Here is a 14,455-nt window from a genome sequence, read left to right on the forward strand (position 1 = left end):
TAATGTTTTTTTTTCCCTTCACTACAGACACAGAACAGCACCAGGATGAGGTTGCCCACATTCTTCTGGAAATCTTCCTGACCCTTTTTTTATTTAAACTTATTTAAATCTAATTCTCTTTGCACAAGTTACATCTGCCCCACCCACAGTGCACATGGTTTTGTCCATCTAAGAAGGATTTTGTCAGAAAGAATGGACTAGAATAACCCCCATAGTGAAAAGGCATGATTTTTTATTGTTGTTAGATTAAAACATCACACATAACATCAGGGTAGGTATACATGTTACAAAATCGGATCAAACTAATTATTGACATAATTTAGTACATACACACAAACAACACCATGACTTTATTTAAAAGTAAAAGCAATGTGGGGACACATAGATAGTGAATAAAATGCAACATTAGAACATAAAAAATATACATGTAAGGAGGGTTAAAAAATTTTTTTATTAGGGTGTTCATTAAGGTAGATAATTGAGGGAACATAAAACAATAATTTAATAACAATTAGAATAAATCATTGAATTGTCTTAATCATAGTTGAAAGGCTAGATTAGCAGGGCCATATATGTGAAGGGTATACCAGCGTGCACGGACGTACGCTCACTCTCATGATCGGTGACATACGCTGAGTTTTCCATTGAAAACAGGGGAGACCCGTCCGTCCATGGTGGCGTACTCTCAGATTGCCGCAAATGTCGGTGGGAAAACCAACCAGAATAAGGTCCACGATCACTGTTACAGAGTATACTGTATAACCCAGAAGACAGTGACTTACAGCTGAATACAATAGAGAACAAGTGCAGGGCACATAACCATAGCTGCATTAGCAGATGCCACTGAGATAAGTACTGTATTAGGGGGCAGAGAACAAGGGATCTGCAGGGGATGCAGTGTAAATCCCGGCGGTCGGGAACCCGGCGTTCAGAATCCCGACGATGGAATCCCGATCGCCGAAATCCCGACACTTTCTCCCTCCGGGGGTGTCCACGACACCCCCGGAGGGAGAATAAATTAGTGTGCCGAGTGTAGCGAGGCACCGGGCCCACAAGGGGGGGGGGCGTCGGGATTCCAGCGTAGGGATTCTGAACGCCGGGATCCCGACCGCCGGGATTTAATACTGAATCCATCTGCAGTGCCCTATTACAGAGTATATAACACAGGAGACAGTGACAGCTGAATACAACAGAGGACAAGTACAGGGCACATAACCATAACTGCATCAGCAGAGGACAAGTACAGGGCACATAACCATAACTGCATCAGCAGAGGACAAGTACAGGGCACATAACCATAACTGCATCAGCAGAGGACATGGACATAAATATCCGGGGGGGGCAGAAAACTGCAGGATTTGTTGCCATCAAAGTACTGTAGTAAGAGAAGGAAAAGCACATGAGGAATGAGGGCCCTGCTCGTGAGATTTTACATTCTAAAGGAGAAGCCATAGACTTGGGAGGGGGCACCATATTTGATGTACACCTCCAAAAAGTGTTATGTATGAAATTATAACACTACTAGCAATCACCTTTTAGCTTATTCTGAAACAATAACAGATGCGAATGTCATATATATATATATATATATATATATATATATATATACACACATACATATATACATATATATATATATATACACACACACACTAAAAGAAAAAAGAAAGCAAAACCAATGTACAGGAATAAATGTTTTCCTTAAAGGCCACAAAGGACGGAACAAAGTGTGTTCCGCATTGTCCTATAGGCAGCGTGCATTTAAATGAGACCGTATATTTCCAATGTGTCACAATCTTTAGGTTGTAATATTTATATTGTAGGGAAAGTTAGAAAACTGGAGACTTCCATTTATGAATAAGGTCCCTGACATTGCTGGTGAATAGGTCCCTCTGCTATCGTAACAAGACACAATTTCCACCACAAACACTTATTTGTAGAGAGTGAATATTAACAATGTAATTTATGACCTAATTAGTAGCTTATAGTAATAACTGAAAATATGATATTAAAATCCTTACAAACTGCTCTGCATTTAGGAACTGCGTCGCTAGGAGACTTTGTCAATAACCGCAACATCATTACCCAGAAAATGTTTTTTATTATTGCATACGTTATGGAGGAACGTCATTTATACCATGCAGCCTGCTCCGGAGAACATAGATATTTTTTTATTTTGTTTAACATTAGTATCTTGCAACAAAATGTCAAATTATAGCTTCTGTTTTTGACATGGGATGCGGCCAGCATCCCAACGGTCAGGATGCCGATGCTGGAATACCGACAGCTGGCACATCGGTAAGTATGCAGGATGGGTAGAGTGTGGTTGGGGAAGGGGGGGGGGTTAGGTTAAGGCACTGGTGGGGGGTCTTAGGTTTAAGCTGAGGGGCAGGTGGGTTAGATTTAAGGGGTATGGGTCATTGTTGAACTACACATCCCAGCAGGGCTGCCACTAGGAATTTTGGGGGCCGGGACTGATTTCTAGTATGGGCAACCCCACATCCCTCCCCCTCCTTTCACTTACTGCCCGACTCCTGCCACAGGTCCGAAAGCACAGGTTTCTTCAATGCAGGATGCCGGCAGCCAACTAAAATCCAGCACCGCCTGGCGAGCCAATCAGAGCTTGTGTTGTACTGGCTGATTGGCTAACGGTACACAAGCTCTGATTGGCTCAAAAGCCCAGTGCAGCATTTTAATTGGCTGTCGGCGTCCTGCATTGAAAAAGCAGGCAGCACAGTGGAGGCAGTCGGGGGGGGGGGGGGGAGTTGCGGTGGCCAAAAAGAGCTGCCAGGGCCCTTCCAGAGGCCGAGGCCCAGGACAGCTGTACCCACAGCACCCCCCTGTTGGTGGCCCTGCATCCTAGGATAGCCAAATAGCAAAACAGTTGCAGGACATGCTGGGATGTGTAGTTCAACAACATCTGGAGTGCCAAGGTTCTCCATTACTGGCATAGTATAACCTTCTTTCCTATCACACAAACAGTTATCCAGGGTTAATTGTTATTAAAAAGAAAAACCTTCAGTAATTAGAAATCATGTTCCCTTAAGTCATTCTTGCTTAATTATTCGAAGGAGCATCCGGTTCCGGCTCTGCGGGGAGGTGATGTGACAAAGTGATCAATGCAGAGGTCATTATGGGGCAATAACACTATTGTGGCCCTTTACCACATTACACATTGTCAGGACCACCGTCACCGGGTGAAAACAACAATTAAGCGCAAATCGTGGCATCTCCCATCAACACGGCCCACTGCTCTCGGAAATGGGCGGCCAATAGGGGGGCATGTGGAAGTGCCACATGAGATTCAGGAGCCTCCCGCATGATCAGGGACAGTAGGCAAGTACAGTATACCTTCAGTGTATACTGTATATCTGTACTCTACAACCATTATACATATATATATATATATCCTGGATGGAGTGTACAGAAGAGGAGCGCTGTTGCACTATGTGGCGGCTGAGGCTACTTATATTCATAGTTTAGGAACAACCCAGTAATACCCATGCAAGTCTTTAGGGGCCGCCAACTAGCATCTGATAGCACATGTGAGCTGTAGTATTGCTTAAGCATGTTATCTGTACAAGCTAAGGCCAGGTACAGATCAAACCAATGTTTTCCTGGTCGACACATGGATCCCGCACAATGCAATGGTGTCCGGCCTAAGTCATTTCTGTAGAGCATAATGCACATCGCACAGCCTCTCTCACACACCTGCTGGGAGATGTTAACTCTTTGTATGTAGAAAACATACTGGGGGAAATTTACTAAGTATTCTACTTCACATGTGATGTTGCTGTGGGCAACCAATCAGAATCTACTACTTATTTATTTAGCACCCTCTAGAAGATAGTAGACAGGATCTTATTGGTTGCCCAAAGCAACATCACATGTGAAGTAGAATACACATCTTAGTAAATTACCCCCACTATTTAGTATAAGGTCTCAAAATACACACATGAAAATGATATCGACAGTGATTGCCGTATCTTCACTCCTTGTCACCAATGTTTGATGCCCCCGACAACATTACTCATCAAATCCTCAGAATAGCTGTACATAAAACTATAAACCGATGCATCATTAGCTATATAATCATATGCTCTATGTAAATAGCATTTAAGACGAAGCTTGTGTTATCCCTGTTCTGCCACTGGGGACCTGAGCAATGTACCACCCACAGTACACTGTACAACGTCTCTGAAAGGGCCATCAGTCTTGTGGCCGGAGCTGTCTATACTCACACCTAAGGGTCAATGACCAGTAGGCATTAATTAATCCAACTGGGCACGCACATTCAGGACTCAATAGGAAACATGACTATAGAAAACAACGATGGAATAGAGAAAATCTCAGAAACAGAAGGTACTGCTCGGCTTCAGTCCGATGTTACGTTCCCTACCTGTATACGCCAGACAGGTACAGAAGAACTGTTATCTGTAATCGTTCCCCATAATGTGCCTGCTTTCTTCTAATCTTACAGCAATCCGTTTATTTCAGCTCGGAATTCTAATTTCTAAACGAAAAAATAAAACAAAAATATCGTTAGAAATAACGGGGAGACACGTTGCTGCCTAATTTGGAATTGACACATTTTGTAAATGTACCGTGTGAAGAGAAGGGAACTGGAGGATAACAAGCGGAATTATCTATATGTTGAGGCATCACAAGAACCGTAGGAGTTTAAGTGTGTATATTTACACCTAATGATAGCATGCTTCAACGTGCCGACAGTAAATGCACACAATAACAACATAATAATGTTCCGGGATGTCACATACGCAAGAAAGAATGTTGTTTTGACAGTGCCTAATAAAAGTAGCATTTTTCATATAAAATTAAATTGCATATAGGCCCTTATTCAGATCTGATTGCAGTACAAATTTGTTCTCAAAATGGGCAAAACCATGTGCACTGCAGGTGGAGAAGATGTAACATGTGCAGAGAGAGTTACATTTGGGTGGGGTGTGTTGAGACTGAAATCTAAATTGCAGTGTAAAAATAATGCAGCCATTATGCAGCCCATTTTGAGAACAATTTTTTACTGCGATCAGATCTGAATAATGGCCATAAAACCTCCACATCCAGGGGAATGATCGGACGTTTGTGGGCCACATAGCAACATACTGGTGGGACCCTTGTAGGATCATTGAGAGACCTCTAATTTACATGATGTCCCATTGTGGGGCTGCCATTACAGTATCCCCAGCTCACATTATGGCATAAGGTGTCCCTATTTCATATTATACCACATTAAAGAGCTCCCTGCCTATATTGTTCCACATTCGAGTGCCCTTCAATTTGAATTTTAGAAAGTCAGTATCTTGGTGGTTTTGCATTTGTGGATGCCCAATTTCAGATGGAACTTTGACATCAGAGATGTGGGTGGTACAAGTACAGTACACACTGAGCAGAGACAGTGGAACCATGCATACAGATACAGGCATATAGCTCTGCATACAGCGAATATATGCATTTATTCCCATATATGCAATGCTCCCTGCAGTCATTAGCATTGGCCCCATATTCTGGAAAGCATACATTATAAGCATGAAACAGTCTGCAATCATCCTCATTGTGTATTTGTAAACTGCTGCAAAACTCCCCAGTGCTGGACAGTTGGAACACTTAGAGTGTCCTAAAGAGTGAACTAGAATAAGGCCCTTAGACTTCACAAACGGAAGCCATTGCCACCCCCCGCGGCAGCAGACTGTCCGCAACTGCACCTGAAAAGCCCCCGATGTGAACAAAGCTAGCGCAGACTTGAGACAAAGGAGACAGAGGATTCTTGAGAGTTGATAACAGAAAAGGGAAATGCTGAGACAATAAAGGCCCCATACACTATGCAACTTCTACCCTTAAGCCGCCCGGGAGGGGGTCTGACCTGCACAGGGGCGGATTGGGAACTAAAATTGAAACTGGAAAAATTTCTAGAAGTGGCCTTGCGTGAGCATCGCCAAATCAAATGTGGGTGGGGCCAACACCAAAATAGGCGGGACTTATACATCACTACACCTGTATGCAAGCCATTGGTTTCAACATGCTTGGCAGTCTAGTGGCCCCCAGACCTATAAATTATTGTGACAAACTACCACATGTCACATCCCCCTCCCCCAATGGAGACTAAGCACAGGCCCAAACAACAATATGTCACACAATACACCCCTCCCCCAATGGAGACTGAGCACAGGCCCAAACCACCACATGTCATATAACACCCCCATGGAGACTGGCCCAAACCACCACATGGCAAATAATATCACCCCTCCCCCATGGAGACTGAACACAGGCCCAAAGTTGAGATGTTACATATGTTGGCGTGGCCTTTAAAGGTTAGAGTTAGTAGTTTGAATTGGATTCATGAGATAATGGAAAGCCAATTTAGGAATCTGCGGAGTGGTGCAAAAGAGTGGCAGCAGACACATTATGTGGGTATATATAGGAAGCGTAACACCAGATAGCAGGAGGTTGCAGTACTCAAAGCAACTAATACGAATATTGAAAAGTCTACAGACCTCTTCTAGGAATGTTGGGAAGTTGGATGTATGGAGCAAAGTAGAGGGTGGTATTGAAGATGAAACAAAGACAGCAGATGTGGGGAACATGGGAGTGTGTGATGCTACTTGTAAGACTAGGAGGAGTGGTAACTGGGGTAGGGAATAATAGGAGCAGTGTTTAGGTGCGTACACACGGGAGCGATTTTGGGTAATATCGCGGGAAATATGGTCGCTAAGCGACCATATTGCCCGCGATGGGAGTGTGCACTGGCGATATATCGCCGGGTGCGTGCTCACGTTTTTACCCCTGTAGTGATCACTGGTCGCAGGAACATGCTCCTGCGACAAGCTGATTTCCACTGCCGGGCTCCCCCCGGCAGTTTCTTTTCCATCAGCGACCATCTCTGGTCGCTGATGAACAGGAGACACAGAGCAATATATTGCTAGCAATATATATCTGAGCAATATATCTCCCCCGTGTGTACAAGGGCTTTTGGGATGGCTTGAAATTATCATTGGATCTTCCAATCCAAGAAGATTAAGAGGAAACGAGACACACTGGATAAAAGATGGAGAAAGACATCAAGATATGATTAGGAGACTTGGGTATCATCTGCATACAAGAGGTAAGAATTATAAAGAGACCATAGCAGGGGACTGAGAAAAGTAGAAATATACTTCTGCATCAGGTTACATACTGTAGATTAGCTATAAACAGGTCAAAAATATTTAAGTGTAGTTGTGTGAACCTGGTTCTGTTTGTGGGTGTCAATGTGAGATAGAAGGAAGCATGGGAAGTTATGAGGCAACATTGAAAATAGGGGATGTTGGACACCCTATGATTTATTGTGTAGATCAGTGGCAAAAAGATAGAGAGCCTAACAGGAAAGTTGTGAAGGAACAGGGAGACTGGGCTAGGGCAGGGCCGGACTAAAGGGGGGGCAAAGGGGGGCAGTACCCGTGGGCCCCCCCTCTAGCTGGCATGTAGTTATTTTTTTTAAATGTATTTTTGTTTTAGCTAAAGGTTTTGTGCATGTGAGTGGGGTAGTGCTGCAGCTTCACCTATCTGCCAATGTGACAATGATTAATGGTGCTGAGCATCGGGTGTCAAGGCACAATGACTGCACAAGTGTGCAGTGCATTACTGGGAGTTGACTAAGTCCCATGACACTTTGCACAAGAGGGCAGAGGCTGAGAGGTTTGTGCTGAGCTCTGATTGGTGGAGCTCATTACATGCCTCTCAGGCCCATGGAGGACAGCAGCAGCAGCCTAGTCATGGGAAGGTTTTTAATCAGAGGCATATATATTTCAGTATATATATATATATATATATATATATATATATTCCCTGCAGTTACCCATTGTCCAAGTTTATACTGCCCTTACTCTGTGTTTTGACAGTATAATATTCTCCCATTAAGGTTGCGGCCAGTAATGACAAGTGCGAGGGGGCCACCCTGTCTACAGTGCCCAGGGCCCCTCAAATGCTTAATCTGGCACTGGACTAGGGGAGTGATAAATGACAGAGATGAGGTGGAGAAATGGATGGAGTTGACTCAAGCAAAAGAGAAGAGTGAATGACTCTGAACGTTAAGAAAGGAGACAGCATTATGCCTATGCTGACCCATTGCCAGTGTTTCGGGTGAGATGTGTGGCGGAGATGCACATCACCAAAGAAGAGACCTACATGGACGCACTGTCATAGGAGAATCAAGTGTAATTAATGACCTGTAAGTTAAGGAAAATACAGATTTTTAAGTCATGGATGGGTTTGAGGATCCCGCTAACAAATCTAACTTTCCAGCAGAAGAAGAAAATGTTTTTGAAAAATAGTGATAAGTGACTTTGTGCGCTGACACCCTCCCAGTGGATGATGTGACCGTTAGGTAAACAAACACCTTATCAACTTATACCAATTGAAAGTAAATGTAAATATAGATATAAAACGTTTACTCTCCTTAGCTTACGTGCCTTCCCCTCATCAGAGGCTCTCCATTAATGTAAGTACAGTATGATGGAGACATGTATGACAATAAAAATCCAAAATAGTATAATATTGTCGAGGTAACAAATTTTTCAAAACATTAAAACAGGGAAAAGGAAAAAAAATTTTTTCCCCAAAATACAGTGTAAAAAAATCAGATATAAAAGACCACTCTAATCTGGTTTGTGGTTTCTCCTATCAGGAGCTAATAGGAGAAACCACAAACTGTCACGACTGGCGGGATTTGAGGACCCACCTCAGGGTTTTGCTCTGGGGGAGACTGGGCTGGAGGCCCCAGGAACTTGGCAGGCTGAATATAGGGTCTCTGCATATATCTAGGGCGGTGGGTTTTAGCGGAGACTCCGAAGTGAGGGCGCGGAGTCTAACTGCCCAGCGGTCTTCTCCAGGGACCCCCGCAAGGGGATTTGGTTTTCGCTGCGTCTGGACAGCAGGTCGCGGCCCCTCACTCGGAGCACCCATGGGAGCCCGGATGGAGCGGACTTTGGAATGTGCCGCTGCAACTTAGGTGTACCAGGATGAGGCAGGAGGTTCAGGGAGACCGGAATGAGTGTAGCGGATAATCAGGATATGGAGGACAAAAACCAGAAGTGCTGACGGAGGGAAATGACAACCTGACCGGTGTTATCACTGAAACTGAAAGGATCCACTTGACTCGAAGAAATAACTATAACGTAAATGGCCGACTTGGCTAACTGAAAACTGCCGACTTGGTCCGAAATGACAACTGAAACTCAAAGATGCCGACTTGGCTAAACTGGAAGTGACGACTTGACCGGAGAGGTACGGAGCAGAGATGGACAGGGACTGGAGACACAGGACAGGACTGGAGCAGACACTTGGGATGAGAAAGCTGGATCCAGAGGAGAACAGGGAGCGCAGTACCATGAGAGGACACTGGAGGCTGCTGTCAGCTTGGAGTTGTTCCAGCACTGAAGCAAGGTGCCTCCTGGGATTTATACCCAGCCCAGCACTGAAGGTCCGGCCCTCCCAGAGGCAGAGGTTACAAGTACTGCCCCCGGTCAGACTGGTCATGTGACTGACCCAAGATGGCGGCGCCCACCGCCGGGAGCCAGCGTCCCTGCCGCTGCTGGACCCGCCGGCGGCCCCGATGCCGCAGAACCCACATCCCTGCCTGCCGCTCGCAGCCTTGCACCATCGCGGCGCCAGGACCGGAGGACACGGCGAGGTGAGTAGGCGGAGCCGGGCCTGGCGCCGCGGTGTGTTGTGACAGTACCCCCCCTTTTAGGAGTGGCCACAGGACACTTCGCCGGGTTTCGGAGGAAGAAACTCCTTACCAGTGTTGGTGCATGGACATCTTCTGCCGGTATCCAGGATCTCTCCTCTGGGCCATAGCCCTTCCAATCAACCAAGAATTGGAGCTTGCTCCTAACCTGGCGAGCATCCAGAATCCTTTTAATCTCAAATTCCACCCCCTTCTCGGTCCTCAGGGGTGTGGGCCTAGGAGGATTCCTTCGGAAACGATTCAAGGTCAAAGGTTTGAGCAAGGAGACGTGAAACGTGTCAGAGACCTTAAGGGAGGAAGGGAGCTTTAGCCGGACTGCCACCGGGTTGATTACTCGTATAATAGGGTATGGACCTATGAATCGAGGGGCCATTTTCATAGTGGGGACTTTGAGGCGTAGATTTCTGGTGGAAAGCCAAACCCGATCCCCAACATGGTATGCTGGAGCGGCCATGCGCCGACGGTCAGCGAACTTTTTATACCTAATAGAGGCTCTACGAAGGGCAGAGTGGACGTTCCTCCAGATGGTAGAGAAGAAGCGCAGGGAGGTGTTGACTGCTGGTACTTCACTGGTCGGTAACGGAGAGAAGTCTGGTACTCAGGGAATGTCTCCCGAAAACTATTGAAAAAGGGGTAGACTGACTGGAGCTATGATAGGCGTTATTGTGGGCAAATTCTGCCCAGGGCAGAAGTTCCGCCCAATTATCTTGTGACAAGGATAAGTACAGCCGAAGAAAGGTCTCTAGGTCCTGATTGACCCTCTCTGTCTGTCCATTGGTTTGAGGGTGGTAGGCTGTTGAAAACTTGAGCTGAATATGGAAAGCTGAACTTAAGGCTCTCCAGAATCTAGCCACGAATTGTACCCCGCGGTCCGAAATGATCTCCACAGGGAGACCGTGGAGCCGGAAGATATGAGAAATGAACAGATGAGCCAGGGTAGGCGCACTGGGAAGACCCTTGAGGGGCACGAAATGGGCCATTTTGGAAAAGCGGTCAATTACTACCCAAATGGTGTTGTATCCGCCAGAGGAGGGAAGATCTGTGATGAAATCCATCGCGAGATGTGACCAAGGACGAATCGGAATGGATAGGGGACGTAATTTCCCTGCAGGAGCTTGTCGGGGGGTCTTATGCCGGGCGCATGTTGGACAGGACAGAACATAGGACAGAACATCTTTCCGTATGGTGGGCCACCAGTAGGAACGTTGCAGGAATTCTAAAGTCTTCTGTGACCCTGTATGACCCACGAACCAGACTGGTGGGCCCAATGCAGCAGTTTCTGTCTTAACTCGGAGGGTACGAAAGTCTTGCCGGTCGGAGGAATTGGAAGTTGTGTAGCTGCAAAAACCATGGAATCTAGTACGGGTGGAGACGGAACTTCTTCCTCGGATGGAGAGAAGGACCGGGATAGGGCGTCCGCCTTAGTGTTCTTGGATCCCGGGCGGAAGGATAATTTGAATTGGAAGCGGGTAAAGAAGAGGGCCCAGCGAGCCAGACGAGGATTGAGGCATTGAGCAGACTGCAGGTAAAGCAGGTTCTTGTGGTCTGTATAGACTGTGAATGGATGTTGTGCCCCCTCTAGCAAATATCTCCATTCCTCTAAGGCTAGTTTTATGGCGAGAAGTTCCTGCTCCCCGATGGGGTAGTTACGCTCTGCTTGAGAAAATTTCCGAGAGAAGAAACTGCAGGGATGAAGTTTCCCATCCTCCCCATATTGGGAGAGAACTGCCCCTACGGCCTCAGAGGAAGCATCTACCTCGACAATAAAGGGGCGCTTAATGTCCGGCTGTCGGAGCACGGGTGCGGAGATGAAGGCTTGCTTTAGTTTAAGGAAGGCTTCACTGGCACTTGGGGACCAGCGGGCAGGGTTAGCTCCCTTTCTAGTTAAGGCCGTGATTGGAGCCACAATTGAAGAGAACCCCTGGATGAATTTGCGATAATAGTTCGCAAAACCCAGGAATCGTTGGATGGCTCGAAGCGTCGTGGGTTGAGACCAGTCTAAGATGGCGGCCACCTTCTCTGGATCCATCTGTAGACCTTGGCCCGAGACTATATATCCTAGGAAGGGAACAGCTGGTTTTTCAAAGAGGCATTTTTCCAGTTTACAGTACAGGTGGTTCTGCCGGAGTCGGCGTAATACTTCTCTGACTTGGTCACGATGGGAATTCAGATCACGAGAAAAAATCAAAATGTCATCCAGGTAGACAACTACAAAACTGTACAACAAATCACGAAAAATCTCATTCACAAAGTCTTGGAAAACAGCTGGGGCATTACAAAGGCCAAAAGGCATCACTAAATACTCGTAGTGGCCGTCCCTGGTGTTAAAAGCGGTTTTCCACTCGTCCCCGTCCCGGATTCGGATTAAGTTGTAAGCACCACGGAGGTCTAACTTGGAAAAGATGGTGGCCCCTTTAATTCGATCAAATAGTTCAGGAATGAGTGGCAAGGGGTATCTGTTCTTTATAGTAACTTCATTGAGGCCTCGGTAATCGATGCAGGGACGGAGAGACCCGTCCTTTTTCTTTACGAAAAAGAAACCTGCCCCTGCTGGAGAGCTGGAAGGCCGGATAAACCCCTTCTGTAAGTTTTCCGTGATATAATCGGACATTGCCTTGGTCTCGGATAAGGACAATGGATAAATGCGACCCCGAGGAGGAGTGGACCCTGGTACCAAGTCAATGGGGCAATCCCAGCTTCGATGAGGGGGTAAGGCATCAGCGGCCTTTTTATTGAAGACATCAGAGAATGCTTGGTATAGAGCAGGAATGACCATCAGCGATTTAGTCTCGGAACTGCGCATAGGAACTACTCGGGTTAGACAGGATTCGGAACAGTGAGGACCCCATGAGAGTATTCGCATAGATTCCCAGTCGATATGGGGGCTATGTTTCCTCAACCAGGGAAGACCTAACACCAGCGGGAAAGAGGCCCGAGGAATGATCAAGAACTCGATCTGCTCCCGATGAAGGGCACCTACTCCAAGATCTAAGGGGATAGTTAACCTGGTGATCAGACCATGGGGAATGGGACTACCATCCACAGCCGTCAGCCGTATAGGGGTCTCCAATTCTTGTGACGGGATCTGGTGGTGCTGGACGAATTCTAAAGAAATGAAATTTGCTGCTGCCCCGGAATCCAGTAAGGCTGTCGTGGTTATACTCCCTGGAAGAGAGATTTGTACGGGAATCAGGGATTCGAGACAAGTCGGAGAGGTTTTGACCTGTCCTAATCGGGCCTCTCCGGAACCCATTAGGACCGAGGGTTTCCCGGACGCTTGGTACATTGAGCAATCAGGTGGCCTGGCTCGCCACAATATAGGCAGAGATTCTCTCGTCGGCGACGCTGTCTCTCCTCTATCGATAGATGGGCCCGATTCACCTGCATAGGCTCCTCGGGAGGTAGAGGGGATACAGGAGGAGGACGAGAGATCGGAAGAGTACGGGCACGTTCCCCCCTGGACTTCTCCGCCTGTCTCTCCCGATACCGCAGATCCACTTTGTTACAGAGGGAGATCAATTCATCCAAGGTCTCTGGGAGTTCCCGAGTGGCTAAATCGTCCTTGATCCGGTCGGACAAACCGCTCCAGAAAGCGGAGAATAACGCCTCGTTATTCCAACTTACTTCCGATGCCAGAGTCTGGAAGTGTACCACATACTGGGCCACAGTACGGTTCCCCTGTCGAACACGCAGAATCTCCATCGCTGAAGAGGTGGAACGGCCTGGCTCGTCGAAGATTCGACGGAACTGAATAATAAACTCACGATAATTGGAGAGAAGTGGGTCGTCCCTCTCCCACAATGGAGAGACCCAATCCAATGCTGCTCCGGAAAGTAACGAAACGATGTAGGCCACTCGGGTTTTATCGGCAGAAAACAGACCGGGCTGCAATGTGAAGTGAACGTCGCATTGGTTCAGGAATCCGCGACATTGTTTGGGGGTGCCGTCGAACTTGCTGGGAGGCGACAAATGGAGTTGACCAGGAGTAACGGTGAGGCTGGGCGAAGAACGGACTGGTTCAGAAGGAGACCGGGAGGGTGAAGGCACCTTTGGGAGAGAGGTTTGCAGGAGATCCTGGCGGTGGGCTATATCTTGCAAGCCCTGGGCAAGCTGCCTCTGCGAATTCTCCAGGCTTTCCAGACGGGCCGCAATTTGTTGGAGTAGTTCGGCCCCGATCCCGGGTCCTGAGGCGGAATCCATGTGGCTGGAACAAACTGTCACGACTGGCGGGATTTGAGGACCCACCTCAGGGTTTTGCTCTGGGGGAGACTGGGCTGGAGGCCCCAGGAACTTGGCAGGCTGAATATAGGGTCTCTGCATATATCTAGGGCGGTGGGTTTTAGCGGAGACTCCGAAGTGAGGGCGCGGAGTCTAACTGCCCAGCGGTCTTCTCCAGGGACCCCCGCAAGGGGATTTGGTTTTCGCTGCGTCTGGACAGCAGGTCGCGGCCCCTCACTCGGAGCACCCACGGGAGCCCGGATGGAGCGGACTTTGGAATGTGCCGCTGCAACTTAGGTGTACCAGGATGAGGCAGGAGGTTCAGGGAGACCGGAATGAGTGTAGCGGATAATCAGGATATGGAGGACAAAAACCAGAAGTGCTGACGGAGGGAAATGACAACCTGACCGGTGTTATCACTGAAACTGAAAGGATCCACTTGACTCGAAGAAATAACTATAACGTAAATGGCCGACTTGGCTAACTGAAAACTGC

General features: G+C 47.3%; 1 long non-coding RNA gene across 1 annotated transcript in view; it reads right to left on the bottom strand.

Moving 5' to 3' along the window:
- Positions 1-14,455, bottom strand: part of LOC146045783 (uncharacterized) — a 246,726-nt gene that overhangs the window by 33,823 nt on the left and 198,448 nt on the right. The window contains exon 3 of the long non-coding RNA XR_014465599.1: positions 4,400-4,513. This is a non-coding gene — a long non-coding RNA (uncharacterized LOC146045783). The remainder of the gene's footprint in view (positions 1-4,399; positions 4,514-14,455) is intronic.

This window comes from Crinia signifera, chromosome 11 (assembly GCF_055691185.1).
Source record: "Crinia signifera chromosome 11, ASM5569118v1, whole genome shotgun sequence".
Taxonomy (NCBI): Eukaryota; Metazoa; Chordata; class Amphibia; order Anura; family Myobatrachidae; genus Crinia; species Crinia signifera.